This window comes from Hetaerina americana, unplaced genomic scaffold, assembly GCF_022747635.1.
Source record: "Hetaerina americana unplaced genomic scaffold, ioHetAmer1.1.p SCAF_101, whole genome shotgun sequence".
Taxonomy (NCBI): Eukaryota; Metazoa; Arthropoda; class Insecta; order Odonata; family Calopterygidae; genus Hetaerina; species Hetaerina americana.
Genome location: NW_027286082.1, coordinates 117,568 through 124,266, shown reverse-complemented (window position 1 = coordinate 124,266; position 6,699 = coordinate 117,568).

Here is a 6,699-nt window from a genome sequence, read left to right as displayed (position 1 = left end):
TTCGCAGGATAATGGGTGCCAAGCAAGGGGGTTAAGGTGTTGAAAAACGGAAGAAGTTTGGTTCGCGCCTTTGTAACGAGATCTGTTAAATTTTAATTTTTTCTCTATACATATATATTCTTATATATTTCACTCTTCTTCCCTCTCTCTCTATATATATATGTGTATGTGCATATATATATATATATATATATATATATATATATATATATATATATATATATATATATATATATATATATATATATATATATATGATTAATCTTATTAATTCCATACTACTTCATCAAAGATGCAGCCAAGATTCATCAAGATCAGCAGCCAACTGGTAGGGTTTCCCTGCAACAATTTCAGAGTGTAAAAATCATTCGCCTTGACTGGGATTCGAACCCAGATCCCTCAATATCCGGTCGAGTGCTTTAACCACTTAAGCTACCGAGGCGTCCTCTTAAACTCTGAAATTTTGGGGCTTTTAAAGGAACAAGATGTTGTGACGAAATACCGTACATACAATGTCACAGGCATTCGTAGTCGTGCGCGAGGCGCCACAGTCCACGAGGTTAAAGCCAACTTTAAACACTTATGGTGTTTTCACTTTGACAAATTCCAAAGAAACTGCGGGAGATGCCGCAACAGTAACTTTTAACGGAGTCATCCGCTAATGTGCATTTCAATGCAACAATTTCAGAGTGTAAAAATCATTCGCCTTGACTGTGATTCGAACCCAGATCCCTCAATATCCGGTCGAGTGCTTTAACCACTTAAGCTACCGAGGCGTCCTCTTAAACTCTGAAATTTTGGGGCTTTTAAAGGAACAAGATGTTGTGACGAAATACCGTACATACAATGTCACAGGCATTCGTAGTCGTGCGCGAGGCGCCACAGTCCACGAGGTTAAAGCCAACTTTAAACACTTATGGTGTTTTCACTTTGACAAATTCCAAAGAAACTGCGGGAGATGCCGCAACAGTAACTTTTAACGGAGTCATCCGCTAATGTGCATTTCAATGCAACAATTTCAGAGTGTAAAAATCATTCGCCTTGACTGTGATTCGAACCCAGATCCCTCAATATCCGGTCGAGTGCTTTAACCACTTAAGCTACCGAGGCGTCCTCTTAAACTCTGAAATTTTGGGGCTTTTAAAGGAACAAGATGTTGTGACGAAATACCGTACATACAATGTCACAGGCATTCGTAGTCGTGCGCGAGGCGCCACAGTCCACGAGGTTAAAGCCAACTTTAAACACTTATGGTGTTTTCACTTTGACAAATTCCAAAGAAACTGCGGGAGATGCCGCAACAGTAACTTTTAACGGAGTCATCCGCTAATGTGCATTTCAATGCAACAATTTCAGAGTGTAAAAATCATTCGCCTTGACTGGGATTCGAACCCAGATCCCTCAATATCCGGTCGAGTGCTTTAACCACTTAAGCTACCGAGGCGTCCTCTTAATTGTTTTTTACACTCTGAAATTGTTGCATTGAAATGCACATTAGCGGATGACTCCGTTAAAAGTTACTGTTGCGGCATCTCCCGCAGTTTCTTTGGAATTGGTAGGGTTTCCGCTAGAAATTCCAAGGTGTTCCCAATCCCTAGGGAACGGAAATCAAACTAAAAGTAAATCTGTTATAACGGGCGCTATTTTTATTTTTCATTTCTTTCTCCACACATTTTGATAATCTGATCAGTTCTAAAGTTTAAAAACCTTAGAGCCAGGAAAAATTATTGTTTTCCTTCAACTAATGAAACATTTCTTCGTTCAATACATTAATTGAAACATTGGGATTGGGACATTGGGAAGGATCGAATATTTTGTATTGAAGCCAAAGGGCACTTTTGGCACAAATGGCACATTTCATTTTGAAATAAGAAAAAAAATTTCTAAAAATCATGAAGTTATTCCTTTGTCTTTGAGAATTACTTCAATTTTATTCAACAAAGAACAAAAATTACCACTCTTGAAACCTTTTTGTACTTTTTTCAGAATTGAATATTTTGTGTAAAATCCAAATGATACACTTTTTATGGTGAAATAAGAAAAATCAAAAATTCTTAAAATGGAATAAATGCCTTTTAAACAACTAAGGTATTTACCATAAAAATGACGTTTTATGTATAATTTATGGAAATATTTATAATCGAAGAAAGAAAATTACTAAAATGTATTCGAGCATTATGGGTTCATGTTTCAAATGGTAACAATGAACAGTAATTAACATTGAAAACATTTTGTTTAATTATTGAGGATCGAATATTTCGTATTGAATTGGTATGGAACTTTTCATGGTGAAATGAGAAAAATAAAAAATTCTGAAAATGGAATAAATACCTTGTGAACACCTCAAGTATTTACTATAAAACAAAGACAGGATGTTTTAATTTTTTTTTAAGTTTTTAAGAAATTTATGCAAATTTCATCACATTAAGAATTGAAAAAAAGTTTGCTTGATTATTGAAATGGTATAAATGGTAAACATTATGTTTGCTTAATTATTAAAATAGTATACCAAATAGTTATTCTTTTGTCCTTGAGGATTATTATGGGTCTTTTCTATAGTATGATCTTAGAATCGGTGTTTTGTGTTGTTTGGTATTGGAATGAATGAAAATATTTTGCTTAATTTTTCAGGATATTTTATTTCGTATTGAAGCCAAATGGTAAGGGTGCTTTTTCTTTTGCAATGAGAAAAATAAGAAATTTAAAAAATGTAATAAATGCCTTTTCAACAGCTCAAGTTTTGCAACCGTATTGCAACCGAATTTGCAATCGAATAAAATTTTGGTTAATCATTGTTATACATTTACTACATTGGTCTTCGAGTTCGGTTCTTCATCTTATCAATTTTAAAAATATAACCAAAAAGTACCGTTTTGCTTGAAAAAATGGAGCGACTAACTTCATGGAAAGATAGCAATTCAGTTTTGAAAATCCGAAGGTGCTCGGTTCGATTCAATTAAAGAACAATTTTTATACTTGATTTTTTTTCTACCAATACCGACGATTTTTGATATAAAATTATTGATTTTCAATAATGAACACAAAACGCTAAACATGTAAACTACAACGAAAATATAAATTCTGCTCCTAAAAGGTGCTTCATTGTGGCGGTTCACAGCGCACTGTTTGCTTGAAAATCCGAAGGTGATTAAATCGCTACTTTGTAACGAGAACTTTTACTTTTAATGTTTTCTCTATTTATATATCCCTAAAAATAAGTCTAATCAATTTTAAAATATAACAAAAAAGTATTTTTTCCTTGAACAAATGAAGTTACACGAAACTAAAATGTAACAACTTCATCGAAGTGTTCGCTTGAAAATCAGAAGGTATTTGGTTCGGTCCTTTTACGAAAATCACTTTTTTACTTTTAATTTGTTCTAATAATTTTCATAATATTATTTTTTATATTATCTAAATACATTATCCCAGGGAAAAATATTTTGCTTGAATAAATTAAGTTACGCAATCCGAAAATGTAACTTTCAATCGCAGCAAATGTAACTTTCAATAGAGCCAACTGGTAAGTTGGATTTGGTGCTGGATTAAAAATCCGTCGGTGTTTGGTAACAAAAATGTAAAAACATCAGCAAAGTGCGGGCCAATTGGTACGGTGATAAAGGTGTTCTTGTGCAAATCGGAAAGTGTTTGGTTAGCTCTAATTTACCGAGCACTTTTTTATACTTCAAATCTTTTCTACGTATTTATATAATCAAATCAATTTGAAAAATCTATCCGAAAAGGATTGTTGTTTTGCTTGAATAAATGAAATTACCCATAGCTAAAATATAACTTGTTAGTCTAGGGAAAAAAGTGTAAATAAAGGATATATAAAGGGGGGTTTAAGTTATTGGTGTGAAAAAAGTATTTACATTTTCGTCGTAGGTAATTTTAATTATAATGAGTATCCTTCTATATTACTAGCACTTGTTTTACTTTTAGTTTATCTCAACTAATCTTCTCAATGTTATCTGAGCGCTTCGCTTCGAGTTTGCTTCTGTATCACGAGCACATTTTTGATTTTAATATTGTCCCCGCACATTTTCCTATTTAACTATAACCCAGAAAAAGTATTGTTTTTCTTAGATAGATGATGATACAAACAACTAAAATGCATGTCCATACTAACTTCGATGTATAATTTTGAAAGATTGAAATTAGCTACATAGTTTCTTTTAAATATATTTTTTTATTTTTTATTATAATATAATTAAATGCAAAATTTCTGAAAACAAAAGCAAAATGTGTTTTCCTAGCATCCTCAAAGCGCCAACAATTCCAGCATTCCAACGTTAATATCTCCTAAACATCTAACGAAATTTATTTCAAAAGAAAAAAAATATCAGCAAATATATAAAGCGTTACTGTAAATAAGTTGGAAAAGGGTAAACACCTCATTAGAAACAAGAAATCCAAAAAAGCTGAAATAATTTATTCAAATCAAAAAAAAATTTACATTCAAAAACAAAATTTTCTAATGAACAACATCACTAGTTATATGAAAGAAGTTTCATTCAAATTTTTGGATGGACCAGTTTTATTAGTACTTAATTAGTATTTTCAACAATAAATAATTTAAATAATTTCACTCTTAGTGTAGAAGTTCATTTTTTCTAATCAAATTCTTAAGTCATTAGAACAACATATTTGCACATTCCATGCCGAGCCCAGGAGGCCGTGCAATCGGCTCGTTATCCTTTATTTTACGTGGCGATTCCCCTTGGGTCCCCTTCAGGCTCCCTTCAGGCCTATACTCCACGATATAGCAAGACCTGTGGAAAGACGGGTTAATAACAAAAAAATAACACTACCCCATATATATAAAGCGTAATATCCCTCGACGGGATCCTATCTCGCAAACTCATGCACCCTGGGTGCCTATCTAAAACACGACCTAAGCGTCGCCTCCTATTTCCATTTCCTATTTCCATCGTAGGAAGTCCTCTCTTCTTTCTTCTCTCTTCGTTCTTGAAGTTACCTGGGGAAAAAAGGGATTAGAAAACAAAAAAATAACACTGCCCCAAAATATAAACCGCGTAAAATCCCACGGTGGGAGCCTGAAGGGCCCTAACTACGCAACATTTTGCACCGCTAAGTGCCTAACTAAAACACGCGCCCTAAGCTATCTTCAAACTTCTTTCTTCATCCAAAGAAGTCTTCTCTCTTCATTCTTGACATCCATGATCTTCTTTTCTTGAAGTCACCTGTGGAGAGAACGGATTAGTAAACATATACAAATAACACTCCCCACCAAAACCGCGTAAAAACCCACGACGGGTTGCCTTACGGGCCCTAACTACGCAACGTTTTGCACCGCTAAGTGCCTAACTAAAACACGCGCCCTAAGCTTTCTTCACACTTCTTTCTTCATCCAAGAAGTCTTCTCTTTTCTTTCTTCATTCTTGATATCCATTATCTTCTTTTCTTGAAGTCACCTGTAGAGAGAACGGATTAGTACACATATACAAATAACACTCCCCACCAAAACCGCGTAAAAACTCACGACGGGTTGCCTTATGGGCCATAACTACGCAACGTTTTGCACCGCTAAGTGCCTAACTAAAACACGCGCCCTAAGCTTTCTTCACACTTCTTTCTTCATCCAAGAAGTCTTCTCTTTTCTTTCTTCATTCTTGATATCCATTATCTTCTTTTCTTGAAGTCACCTGTGGAAAGAACGGATTAGTACACATAAACATATAACACTCCCCACCAAAACCGCGTAAATACCCACGTTAGGTTGCCTTACGGGCCCTAACTACGCAACGTTTTGCACCGCTAAGTGCCTAACTAAAAAACGCGCTCTAAGCTTTCTTCATCCAAGATGTCTTCTCTTTTCTTTCTTCATTCTTGACATCCATGATCTTCTTTTCTTGAAATCACCTGGAAAGAAAGGGGATTAGTTCACATATACAAATAACACTCCCCACCAAAACCGCGTGAAAACCCACGACGGGTTGCCTTATGGGCCCTAACTACGCAACGTTTTGCACCGCTAAGTGTCTAACTAAAACACGGGCCCTAAGCTTTCTTCACTTCTTTCTTCATCCAAGATGTCTTCTCTTTTCTATCTTCATTCTTGACATCCATGAACTTTTCTTGAAGTCACCTGTGGAGAAAGGGGATTAGTTCACATATACAAATAACACTCCCCACCAAAACCGCGTAAAAACCCACGACGGGTTGCCTTATGGGCCCTAACTACGCAACGTTTTGCACCGCTAAGTGCCTAACTAAAAACGCGCCCTAATCTTTCTTCATCCAAGATGTCTTCTCTTTTCTTTCTTCATTCTTGACATCCATGATCTTTTCTTGAAATCACCTGTGGAGAGAACGGATTAGTACACAAAAACATATAACACTCCCCACCAAAACCGCGTAAATACCCACGATGGGTTGCCTTACGGGCCCTAACTACGCAACGTTTTGCACCGCTAAGTGCCTAACTAAAAAACGCGCTCTAAGCTTTCTTCATCCAAGATGTCTTCTCTTTTCTTTCTTCATTCTTGACATCCATGATCTTCTTTTCTTGAAATCACCTGGAAAGAAAGGGGATTAGTTCACATATACAAATAACACTCCCCACCAAAACCGCGTGAAAACCCACGACGGGTTGCCTTATGGGCCCTAACTACGCAACGTTTTGCACCGCTAAGTGCCTAACTAAATCCATTATCTTCTTTTCTTGAAGTCACCTGT